At 31.6% G+C, this 14,219-nt stretch overlaps 1 long non-coding RNA gene across 1 annotated transcript; it reads left to right on the top strand.

The window, feature by feature from the left end:
* The first annotated feature begins 246 nt into the window (after positions 1 to 246).
* LOC133802648 (uncharacterized) lies at positions 247 to 2,345 on the top strand. Its single transcript, XR_009877413.1, has 4 exons — positions 247 to 654; positions 736 to 811; positions 1,282 to 1,343; positions 2,010 to 2,345. It is a non-coding gene; the product is annotated as an uncharacterized LOC133802648 (long non-coding RNA).
* Positions 2,346 to 14,219: the final 11,874 nt, after the last annotated feature.

The following is a 14,219-nucleotide window of genomic DNA, read 5'->3' as shown; positions in this document are numbered from 1 at the left end:
CTCCCTGGATAGCCAAGACCGCTACACTGTGTACTTATAAAGGTGCAGGACTTGCTAATCAAGTCATTTAGTAAAAAAAGTGATACAGAAACCACTAATGAACTAGGGTTAAAAGGTTTTGGTCTCAAAAGGGAACATTTCATATAACTAAACATTTTTACACATGGGATCCCAAAAAGGAACAGCGTTCAAAAGTCAATAACCATTAGATCAATTCTTGATGGGAGGTATACATAATCAGTGGTATTGATGCAAAGTCAAAACGAGCTTAGCATAAGTGCGCTACGCTCGATCGGGTAAGCATAACTATTGGGTATGAAGTCATATGGACCTAAGGTTTGGTGTGAGTGCTTTACACATAAGGATAATAGGCCTAGCAGATGATTAAGTCGAAATTATTGAAGTGATAAGGTTTTCATAAGTCAAAAGGTGAAATGATGAGATGAAATGTGTCAAATTTTGATACAATAAGGCTAAATCATTGAAAATAAAGAATTTTCATCAACCTTATCACTTTGCACGACCATTACTCTGAAAAACAAAGAGAAAAGAAAACCAAAAACAATTTCTTGGCTGGTTTGAAGAAATTCTAAGGAGATCCAAGTGAAATCAAAGCCAAAGAAGTGGATTAAGCTTAGTTCTAGCCTTTTTATGGTAAGTTCTTGTACTTCGAAGTTAAACTATGTTTTTGAATTTTTCTGAGAGCTTATCTATGGTGTTTTATCTCTTGTTAAGATATTTCTTGGTGGTTTCCAAGTGGTTTGAGGTTTAGAAAAGCTTGAAGAGATTGTTTTCGCCGAAAAGTTGCTCGGTAAGTGAAATTTTGTGTTTTATGAGGTTTTTGGGGTTCTTGGAGTACAAGCTGATTTTTGGTTACTTGATTGAGTTTATAAGAGAGTATATATGTTTATAAATGTTTGAATAGATGCGGAGACTCATTTAATTTAGGTGATGATCTAGGAAATTAGACTTTTATCAAAATCGGTATATGATAACTTTATGATGAATTATGTTGGTATTTGGGATATATATGGTTATGGCAGGTTATTTGATGTTGATTATTGGTTGATTTTGATATTTGAGGATAGCTAAAATTAAGGGGAAACTCTGTCAAAATTTCTCCAAATGTCTAAGATAAATCTAATGCTCGATCTAGGTGGTTTAAGGCATTTTAGGCATGTTTTGGGTATGAAATTTGATATGATGTTTTATGGGTATTTTTAAATGAGAGTTCAATGTATTACTGCCATCATTATGATGAGAAATCCATGCCATTGTCAGGATAAGCACATCAATACCTAAGACACCACTTGTTACACGGTGAATTATATTTTGGACAGAAGGTAAGTAAAGTACTCAACTGCAACACAAGAATTACATGTTATGTGAAAGTATGCATTATATGAATATTTGTGAGTAAGTGGTATTAACATACATTGACACTTCATCATAAGACCATGCATGATATTATGATGATTAATCATATGATGCCTTTGCAAGTTTTGTGCAACATAAAATAAATTTGTAATAAGAAGTTTAAGTTCAGTGCCACTGTTTTGAAAAGGCAAATGAAAGTATTGATAAGTGTAAACGGAGGCCTATAGTAGGCTTATAGTGGCTACCCAATAATTTGGGCTAGGTTTTAGTGAACCAATTATATTGTTTGCCATATTTCCGTTTTTATTTCTCCTCCATATGAGTTATTGTTATATGTATTGACACCATAGTGTGTGGCCGCCTTAACTCTTGAGCCCGACGGGGCAACGATGGAATAAGGTTTTTAATGTGCCCTACTGTGGTGATGGCTAGCCGGAGGAGAACCTATGAGATTTTATATTATATGTGTAACAAGCCCTGCAGGCATTGACCAATTCAAACAGTGTGCACAATATTAAGGGGCCCAAAATTTAAAAAGAAGTTATGTATGTCCATAATATTGGGTAATCATTAGCATTGCATGCATTACTTTGCTTACTGAGCTTTAGGCTCACAGTTGTCCTGTGTTGCAGGTAGAGAAAGAAATGTGTGAATGACATGAGGAGAACTGAAGCATGGTCCTGACCCTGATTTGTACATATGAACATATCGACCTTTTTGTGGGTTATTTCAGTTTATCAATGTGATATTTGTAATAAAGTGTGAAGTTATGTTTTGAAAACAAATTGGGTTATTTAATATTTATGTATAATATGTTTGAGACACACTTTATGTTTAATATAAATAATGTGAAATAAGTTTTCAAGTTTAAAAAAAAAAAAAATGTCCAGACTTCCGCAATAAGAAATTATGATATAGTTTTAAAACGTAACACCTCAGATATGGTTTTAACTAAAATAAGTGAGGGTGTTACACGTGAGCCAAGGCCCAGCAAGAAAACATATCATATTACATAACAAGCAATAATAACATTTGGATAACCCTTTAAGCATGTTCATACACTTAACATACCATAGTAATCACAAAGCATGAAGATTCAACCAGAGAATCAGCTAATCATCACTCAGCTATATAGCATAATAATCCACCAATCAATAATAACAAACAAATCACATACTAATCAGGGTCGACGCCTTAGGTCGCACTCTCTATTTATCCCACTGACTCCGGCCCGCTTAAACCGAGCTTAATGCATAATAAGCTGTCCTCAGCTACCAGTGGCCAAGCCACGCCCTGTGCTCTAGTGTAAACTTTGGCACTCTTAGGCCGTTGGTTTACTGTTTACATGGCATAATACCATCCTTTCAAAGCATACAAAATAGGGAACCATTAGTCCCATGATAAATCCACAACCGGGTGCAGTTTTCTTACCTTTAGTTCCCAAATGTACTGACTACGAGCGATGCCTCTTGAGCACGATCCGATCCCCGAGCCCTAGTTTAGTACCTAGTCACAACCAGGATAAGGGTTACCATCAATAGTTGTGAAAGGGCTTCTAGATAAAGTTCTTGTCTCCGGCACATTGAATTCCACCAAACACGGTAGTAGATTCAATCCCGAGCACCCTAGGTAAAATTCCCATGCTTAAAGTCCTAAAATCCCTTAAAGGTCGTGGCACAAGCCATCCATGCCACAACATAGCCCCCAAACAGAGCCCATCTAGGCTCAGAACCAGACACGGGCCACGGCCCTACTCAAACCATGCCGCGGCCCGCCCTCCTCCCTCAGCACACTTCAGCTTCAGAAGGCCGCAGCTCACCAAAAACTATGCCGCGGCCCGACCCCTTCGAACCCAGAAAACCCACCATTTTTAACTCCTAAACCTCACTCAAAATCATCCAAAACTACCCCAATTCCACAACTCAATTATCCCAAAACTTCTCACATGATTCCAACAACACAACCCAGCTGAAACCTAGTCTAGAAACTCATTAAAAACTCACTATAATCTCTGAAACTCACATACTAAAAAACATCAAAACCAATCATGCAAACTCAGAATTTAAACTCTAAATTATGAATTGAAGCTTACCTTATTTGATGAACCAACTTCCTTAACAATTTCTGAGCTAAAACCCAAGCTTTCAAGCCTCAATTCTGCCCTTCAACACCAAAGTTCATAAACACTTCAAAACTCAGCTATAACATAGAATTTTAATCACCATGCTTCAAGCTTATATCTTACCTTAGTTCTTGACTGAGTCCCTAGCTGAACACTAGACTAATCCTTCCAAACTCCAGCCCAATCCACTGAATTTCCCAGCTAAAATCCTCAAGTTCTAGTAGTTTTCCTTTAAGAGAGAAAGGGAGAAAGAGGGAGGGTTGGTTCCCTATGTTCTACTGTGTTCTGAGTCTTTTTACTTAGTCTATCCTTAGATAATTAAGTTAATCCCAAGGCTCGGGGTACCGGAAACGTCCCCGAGGGCAAAATGGTAAAATTCCATAAGTATTCGCACCTAGACTTCCTAACCTCAAAGATATCTCAAATTATTTATTTCCATATCCCAATAACCTAAATAACCATCCAACACTTAAAATGCCCCTTGACTTACCCGAAGTCAAGTACTAAGTCCTGTTGTGACTTTCCCGTTAGCTAGCTCCCTAGGATCGCCTCAAGTCGCATGCTGCAGATTTACCCACATAATAATGTGGTTCTCACAATTAAAGCATATAATCACATTTATATTCATATAACCTTACTAGCATGCTTATCATATAATCATGCATTAAGTTAATAAATTCACACATAAGCCAATTATGCCCTCCCGACACACTAATCAAGGCCCTTAAGGCATATTAGTGATTTTGGGTTGTTACATGAATGCTCTAATCGACTATATTTATGCAACCATTGAGGACTTGAACTTGTTTGGTAAACCAAAACCCATCAAGAGTATTCGAATTAGATGCGACCCCAAAAAATATTACGAGTTCCACAAAGACTGTTAAATCCAAAAAAAAATAAATCATAAGCACAATCAATCCAGGTTTCGTCAGGATTAGGGTTATGGATTGATTGCACTAGATTGGTTTTGATAAAAGCACTTGGAGATGTCTGCCAAATCTTGGAGAAGTTGAGAAGAGAAACATCTTGGGGGTACCTAGAAAAAGACACTCTGTCGCTCAAGTCAGTAATGAACCTCTCAAAATCTCACAAGTAAAGTATGAATGTGAACAAAGAATCAAAGGTTCATTTTTAGGTCCGACGAGGTGCTATTTTTAGAAAAATATGGCGGTTTAAGTGTAAAGAAGAGCTTATCATGATTGGTCCACGTCACCCTGCTAAACACGACAAATAACAAAGTTGAATAGAGCATTTATTGATCCGTCTTTGGCTTTTATGATACTTTTGGGCGAAGATCGGGCCCAATAGATAAATAACAACACAATATTAAAATCAAAAATAAAAATCACTTACCTTTTTCGCTAAATTGTTTCGAAATAACTTTTTCTTACTTTGAACCTCCTTCGTGGGCAACAATGCCAAATTTTGATTATGCTCAAACTTTTTTTTTAGCGAAACAATCAAATAATGGTCTTGTTTGACAAAACTTATGCTTTTAACATAAGTAAAAGCTTTGACTTATTTTTTTCTATTTGGATAACTATTATATAAAGATCTTTTTTTAATGAAAATTTTATCTATAAAGTGTTTAAATAATAATAATAATAATAATAATAATAATAATAATAATAATATCTTTTATGAGTAAATTAAGAATAATAAAAATTATTCCAATTTAGAAAATAGCTTCTCAAAAAAAGTATTTGAAAAGAAATTTACTTTTGGTACATTTTTTATCATCTTAATTCCAAAAATGCCTTGACCCATCTTAATTCCAAAAATATTATTGTTCCTACCATTTTTTGTGAACAATATAACATTATATTACTTATTTTCCTCTCTCTGCTCAAGAACTTTAAAATAAAATTCCCACCACACCGCTGGTCGTTTGAGCTCAAGAGTGGTACCATTACAACCTATTTTTCAAGGTGGTAATTTTGATATATGGGAAGCATATGTTTTCTCGTTGTCACCAAAATCAAAAACAACTATTTGGTTGCTTACGATACCAATCAGATACTGATTATTTACCTTTCTACAAAATACTTTATTTTACTTAATTATCTCTAAGCTTATTTTTGGTTGATAATATCTATCATGAATAAAAAGTAACTGTGTAGCTGGTTTTTAATTTATTTAAGTAAAAGTTAAATCAAAGAGTCCCAAAAAAGGCCATTATTTGCTATGATTTTAAAGTAATTTGTAAGTTTTTTTTTGCTTGGCTAATTAGTATACCTTTATAATTCACATGTAAACAACATGAGTGGCTAAACTTGTATAGCAGTTTTTTTTAAAATTACTATGTAGTACACTAAATAGAACCATTTAGTAAATATGGCAACTTGATATATTATATGTTAACTAATTAGTTTGTACAACATGCTTGAATGTTACCAAAATATATCTTAATTAATAAGATACCATAAATAATCTAAAAATTACTTATCAGTATCTTAAGATTTGGAGATAACCAAAATGTATATGAATTAATATGGTCTAAAAATTAAGCTTTTTATTAAAAAGTAACCAATCGATATTTTCTTGACATTGTAATTAACTAAAAATGTGCATTATTTTGCTATGATTTTAAAGTAACTTGTAAGTTTCTTTTTGCTTGGTTAATTAGAATACCTCAATAATTCACATGTAAAAAACACGGTGACTAAAATGTGTAATATATATATATATATTTAAAAGTTACTATGTAGTAAACTAAATAGAAGCATTTACTAAATATGGTAACTTGTTATACTATATGGCAACTCATTAGTTTATAAAATAAGTTTGAAAGTTACTAAAATGCAACTTAAATAATATGATACCATAATATAACCTAAAAATTAACCAATCAATATTTTCTTGACACTGTAAGTAGCTAAAAATGTGCATTATTTTGCTATGATTAAAGTAACTTGTAAGTTTCTTTTTTGCTTGGTTAATCCGAATACCTCAATAATTCACATGTGAAAAATATGGTGACTAAAACGTGTATTATATATATTTTAAAAAGTTACTATGTAGTATACTAAATAGAAGCATTTACTAAGTATAGTAACTTGTTATACTATATGACAACTCATTAATTTCTTAAATGTGCTTGAAGGTTACCAAAATGTATCTTACATAATAGGATACCATGATAAAACCTAAAAATAAGTAATTGGTATATTAAAATGTTTATAAATAAGTTTTAGAGGTAACAAAAAGTTTCTCAAATATTATGATCTAAAAATAAAGTTTTTTTTTTAAATAAGAAAAGTAACAAATCAATATCTTATTTGTATTGTAAGCAACAAAAATGTAACTTTTTACAACCTAGAAAAATGAAGAAATTCGAGAAGTGGAAATTCCCTATTTGTTTAAAATTTTGGTATACCATGCTAACGTGGCATGGTATTTTTGTGGTTAAATTTTTCTAAGGTATTTTTGTGACGCCCCACATCACTATGGCTGCTTTCTGGAATGACGACTGGCCCTACAAACCAACACAAGTCTTTCCAGCGTGCTTTGTCCTCACTCGCACACTTCCTGGGAAAACTTCCCAGGAGATCACCCATCCCTAGATTACTCCAGGCCAAGCACACTTAACTTTGGATATCTCAAGTGATGGGCTACCAAAAAGAAGATGCATCTTCCTGATATAGATAGTACCCATCAATCCATTTAAGCCATCTTCAATTGTGCAGTCCCATACCTACACAGTCTTAGAATCATCACACTTGACCTTCCCCAGGCGGTGTGGGATTGCACAGCTTACCAGGTCTTTCCCCTTATGGATCACGAGATTCTGACTGTCACAATTTTTGGAATTAAGTAACATTATATGTATATATATATATACATTTCATTTTAAACAAACTAGGAATACTAGCTTCTCCAAAAGAGTAACGACAGGGGCAAACTCAAATTGCACACACTTTTTACACACAATGATGTGTATTTAATCTTAACCACACAATTAAAAGTGATGTGACCCCCACTTAAAAATATCTATGGTTGAAATTAAACATACATCTTTGTGTGTAAAAAGTGTGTGCAAATTGAGTGTGTGTTGTAACGCCCCATGTCACTATGGATGCTTCTTGGAATGACGATTGGCCCTGCAAACCAACACGAGTCTTTCCAACGTGCTTTGTCCTCACTCGCACGCTTCCTAAGAAAACTTCCAAGAGGTCACCCATCATGAGACTACTCTAGGTCAAACACGCTTAACTGTGGAGTTCTCAAGTGATGAGCTACCGAAAAGAAGATTCTTCTTGTTGGCATAGGTAATATCCATCAATCCATTTAAGCCATCTTCAATTGTGTAGTCTCATACCTACACAGTCTTGTAATATCACACTTGACCTTCCCCAAGCGATGTGGGATTACATAGCTTTTACCCGGTCTTTCCCCCTGCAGATCACGAGATTCTGATTGTCGCAATCACCTTCCCTTAGGGGTCTGACGTCCTCGTCGGCCACACTTCCGGCTGGGTCAAGACTCTGATACCATTTGTAACGCCCCACGTCACTATGGATGCTTCTTGGAATGACGACTGACCCTGCAAATCAACACGAGTCTTTCCAGCGTGCTTTGTCCTCACTTGCACGCTTCGTAGGAAAACTTCCTAGGAGGTCACCCATCATGAGACTACTCCAGATCAAGCACACTTAACTTTGGAGTTCTCAAGTGATGGGCTACCGAAAACAAGATGCATATTCTTTATATATATAATGCAAATTGAGATGATTTAGGTTAACCAATCATATTTATTGAAACTGAAACTTTGTTTTAAAAAATAATGTCACATTGTTTGGTGCATATTTTAATATTAATTTTTAATAGAGTAAATTGTAGCTAAAATACTCAATATTTTTAAAATGTTGTATTTTTATACCCAATTTTTTTTTCGGCAATAAATATACTCAATATCTTCAAAATATTACAATTTTATACCCAATTTTTTTGGCGCTAAATATACTTAATGTTTTAAAAATGTTGTATTTTTATACCTTTTATTATTATTATTTTTAGAAATAATAAGAAAGTTAAGGGAAAATATATGTTTTTAATTATTTTTAAAATTTTAAATTATTTATATTTCTTATTATTCCTCAAAATAACTATTTTAAATTAAAAATTAATAAAAATGATTTAAAATAATTAAAAAAATATTTTTTCATCAATTTAAAATGTAATTCTTTTTAAAAAGTGAAGGAAAAGTATAAGTTTTAATTATTTTGATTAATTTTAAAATCTTAAATAGTTATTTTTATTGTTTTGAGAAAGAATAAGGAAGAACATAATTTAAAATTTAAAATATGATTAAAACCATATATTTTTCTTTCACTTTCCTATTATTTATCAAAATAATAAAAGAAAATAGGTATAAAAGTGCAACATTTTAAAAATACTGAGCATATTTATTGCCAAAAAAACGTTTGTGTATAAAAGTGCAACATTTTGAAGAAATTGAGTATATTTATTGTCGAAAAAAAATATTGAGTATAAAAGTGCAACGTTGAGTATTTTAACCGCAATTTACTATTATATATATAAATATAGAGAAATTCTATAGTATGAATGTCATTTTAGCCCCTAATGGGGGTGTTTTTGTTTCCAGCATGTAGAGAAATTATAACCCAAATTATTTTATATGACGTTGTACATTGTAGTTATAGCAGATATCCCGCTAGTTTCAGGTTATTCCTAATAATTTACAATGCCCAAAACAATATTCAAACAGTCGAATTGGATACATGTTTTTTTATACGCGTGCAACTAACCATTTTCAACTCTAGTTTTCGGCTTTGTAAAATATTTAGAATTTTTTTAAAAATTAATGGGGTGCGTGCTATAACTACAATATATATCATGATAAACCTCAATAGAGAATAAAAATAGAACGAAATTACCGATCAATTTTTCTGGCTGAGTCGCGGGCAATGTCGCTCTCTTTAAGACGTTTTGCAGCTCTGCCCTAAGTGTGCACGGCAGTCTATCAACCACGCTGTCCCCAGGATAAAACAGCCTCTGTACGATTCCTCACTGCACCGAGAAGATCGTTTTTGTACACCCTTATAAAAATGCTCTGAGAAAATTCGTAGAACCAAGAAGAAAATAGACTTCTCTTTTCAAAAAATGTTTGATCTAACTTATACACAGAAGAGACCCCATAAAACGGCTAAAAACGTTTTAAGATTAATTTAATTAATAAAACAATAAACGTTTAGTTACCTTTGTTGAAAAAATTAAAAATACGACACCACACCACCCACCAAGCTTAGCTTGGTTGACGGTGGCGCGCGTGGTGGTCAAGTGTATGAGTCATCACCCATGCGCACAAAACTGGGTACCCCTTGAGGCACACCCCAAGACATAACATTTGCAACTTATATACACTCCTTAAAGAGTGTTTCAATTCCATGTGAGACTTTTCACATATCACACACAACTATTTTTTTTCAATTTTTAACAATTCACAAAATAAAGTTCCAACATATTATAATATAAAAAATTTTGAATTATAATTTTTATACATTCCAATTCCAGAAATATCTTATCGAATACCTACCAGGTAAAGAGACCCACCTTTAGAATTTTTCTATAAATATATATTTTATATATATGTGATGGTCAAAAAGCAAATAATTGATTTTCTTTAAATATGGGATCATATCTTTTTCCCTACACGTCATGGCTTAAATGCTGGGGATTTAATATTGGCCGATTCTAGCTCGGGTCAGATTCGTATTAATGCATTGTAATTTTTATTAATTTAGTTTACGACTTGAATACACACTCTAGGCCTTTTATTTTAATATTTTTTTTAGTATAATATATATTATATTACATTTAATTTCGCCAAAACAGAGATTAACGCGTGCCAAACTTTTTGCATTGTGGGGATTGGAAACTAATTAAAACAACTTACAAATTTTTGTTTCATATACAAGCATTGTAAAAGTCCATGGTGGTACCCAACATTATTTTATGTTAATTGAAGCATTTTAGTATTAGGTATCATATAATTTATTTTAAATTAAAATATATAAGGGCTCGATATTAAAATATATCATATAAGAGCATCTCTAATGGAGTAGCAAATTTGTGATACAATGCTAAAATATGGCTCACTTTACTAAAAATCTTGCTCCAATAGTGTACCAAAAATTGTGACAAATTTAGCATGTGCTAAAAATTGGACCAAATTTGGCATACAATATAATCGTTGACGTTGTTTTTCATCAACTTAAATTTGAGCAGTACTAAACAATATTTTAAAAAGAATGAAAGAACTTTTACGTGGTTCAGCAATTAAAATCTGCCTAGTCCACAAGTCAATATTATTGATTTTGATATTCTTTCAGAACAATTCAACATAGTATTCTCAGTACAATTTTGTGTGTGAATACAAATGAAAAATATCAGGTTATTTATAGACCTGGTTAGGAGAATATCTTCCACTGAAAGTTACAATCAATTATTCAAATTTCAAATAAATGTAAATAAATACATTAATTTCATAATATCCCATGATAATTGGAATTTAATATCAAATAAGAGCAAATCCCTAAGGAATAGGGATTTCCTAACAGCTGCTGTGTGCAAAATGTGTTGTTGATCTTGAATGCAAGGTTAACGTGCTTTTTGAGATCGACATGATTTTGAGCTTGTTATCCCAGTCAGCCTCCTCCTCACCTAGTGGTTTCATCGAACTCGATCTTTAGAGACCAATGCCTTCGAGCTTCCAACTAAGGTTCGAATAATATCCACACGCTTCAGAGAATATTCTTTCTTTCGAGCTTGGAACTTAAGCTCGAGCCTTTTAACTTGTGCTCGATCGCCAATGACAACAGATTAGGAATCATGCCTATTTTTTACAAGTGTTCAACCAATGTTTATTATTTTCAAGCTTACGCTTTTCGAGTCTACATTTCGAGGCTCATTTATCCATCCTTGAAATTTGAGTGTAACAATAGCATGGTGCATATTTTGCATCACCATAAATACTACATTTTTTATTTACTTTTATGTCATTTATATTATTTTTATCTATTTACATTGAATGCTATATTTTTACATTATTATTTTATTATTATCGTATATCATCAATAATAAAATATAAAGAAAAATGATTACTTTTTGTATATTTTCAATAAATATCAAATTAACATTAATGAAATATTAAATTTTACAACAATTTTTACAATTGTTCATTGGAACATAATGCTAAAAATTATGTTAAATATATAATATATTAACTTTTTGTGCCAAATATAATACACTATTTACATATCCCATTCAAAATGGTCTAAGATGATATTAGTGCCACTTTAGCATTATTTATTTATTTCTTTATAGACTTAGTGGTAATAGACACTCATTAAGCATTAAGCGTATGGAGTATATTTTTATAGGTCCCTTTCTCTACTTTCTACCAAATCAATATTGGTCCTCTCGAGCAAATCTCGACCATACAAAAGCTACATAAATAAAACTATACAATTAAACTAAATTTTATAGATAGATGGGAAGATTTGCTTTGCAAGTTGCTTTCAAGATTTTAATAAATAATCATTCATCATATTACATATTTAAAACCAAGTGGGGTTTCTTCCATGTAACTACCAACTTGTAAATTGCCTTGAAAACGAAATCCACAAAATCTTGTTGCAATGTTAAAATATATTTTAAAGATAAAAGTTTAAGTATATATAGGGCCACTGGCAATTGACAATATATAAATTTCAAAAGGAAAAAATATTCTATTTGCTTACGATCAATATATATACACTGTCGCTCTACATGCATAACAACTTTCTTTAGATGTTTTTTTAGGAATATTTGCAGAAGTATCTAATTTATTACGTTTGTAGTACTTAAGTACTCAAATTATTATTTTAGCGGCGAAAATACCTTCCGTCCATATTTTGATACAGTTTAGTACAACCGTCAATTCTCACCGTTAAGTTCGATTATGACACATAAGCGAAAATGCCTAATTAAATAGATAAATGGGGAATATATATAATGTTTTTTTTTTACAAAATATGTATTGCACCCCAAAAAAATATATAGACACCTCATTTAATTTTTTAAAATTATTTTCAACATTTTTCTCAATATTTTTTTTTTGAAATTCTAAAATTTTTTTTTTGTTAATTTAAAAAAAAAATAATCTTGTTTTATGATTTTTTTAGGAAAAAACTTACTTTTTGACAATTTTTTTTATATATGTTTGTTTAAATTTTTATTTTATTTAAATATTTAAAATATATATTGTTTAGAATATGAAAAGGAAAAAAAATAGAAAAATATGAGCATAAGTTGATAAAACTAAATATTATATATTAATTTTTAATAAATAAGGTATCTTAATCAAATTTGAGATACAAATATAATCACACTATCTTTAAATGAAAAGAATAATTAAAAAAAGGCGCTATTGGCGTGCAAAACACATAAAATGATCATTTATGCAATATTGGGATACATCAATGAAAAAAATTTGGAAAGAAATCGAAAAAGAGACTTTAGATTTATAATATTCTTAGAAACAAAAAGGAAATTGAACCCCACATTCATCGATCAAACTATTGGATATCTTATAGGTTTTTTTTTTCCCAACTAGTAAAGGCAATTTGGAAAGAATACTTTGGATTATTTTGTCACCAAAAAATCTACTAATTGTAAAAAATAATCATAATAAAGATGACCAGATTCTTAAGAAATCCACTAATCATCAACCAAATAACCTTTTGTTGCTATTGATCAAGAAATTCAACATTAAACCAATTGGGATTGTGCATAGAACATAAGGGCTTGCATGCAATTGCACAAGTAATAATCCCCCAATTTTTTTAAAAATATTTAACTTTACATTAAAAAAAATATTTAAAAATTATCTTTCTAATTTAATATTTAAAATCCTTTTGCTTGGCCTTCCTGTCCACATAGGCAAGTCCCGCCATTGTAGAGAAGTGCATTTTTCCTTCATATTGTTATAACTTACTAGCCGAGGTACGTGTCTGTGGCACGTGTGGAGATGTTTTATCGTATTATAATCATTAATTTTAATTGAAAGTTCCATTTTATTAAGATTTACCAAGTATTTATTAACAACTTAACTTTATTAATATGCATAGTGGAAAAATATTACTACAAAAAGTGCTTTTTGCATCACTTGTTGGTGTTCGTCAAATGTGTTGACTGTCACTAAAAAATAATGAAAATTTTAGATTACGATTGAAAAAATGACTTTTTAAAATCTCCATGTTTTGAATTTTGGCGTTGGCCACCAAGCAACACTAAAAATATTTTTATTGGCCTCGACCAAAAACTAACACCTTTAAGGGTGTGAATGATGTCGACTAATAGCTGAAATCTATACCCTTTTGGTGTCGGTTATTAGCTGCCACCAAAACTCTTTAAGGCGTCGACGGATTTGGTGGCAATTGGGCAATCAACGCCAAAACTCTACAGTGATATTTTTTAGCCGTTACTAAAAGTGTTTTTTCTCATAGTAAAAATTGTTTGAATAAAGTATCAGTTTGTTTAGACAGATATGAATCTTCACGAATCATCTTTACAAGAAAAAAAATAAAAAAAAACCTAGCTAGAACACCCTAATTAGCCCAAGACTTGATAATTGCAAATAAATGTAAATGTTTACCGTATTTTTCGGTAACTATAATTATGAAATATAAGAAAGCTTAAAAAGAAAGGATTTTGA

The sequence above is a fragment of the Humulus lupulus genome, chromosome 9 (assembly GCF_963169125.1).
Source record: "Humulus lupulus chromosome 9, drHumLupu1.1, whole genome shotgun sequence".
In the NCBI taxonomy this organism is placed as follows: Eukaryota; Viridiplantae; Streptophyta; class Magnoliopsida; order Rosales; family Cannabaceae; genus Humulus; species Humulus lupulus.
This window is presented reverse-complemented; position numbering and strand designations above follow the sequence as displayed.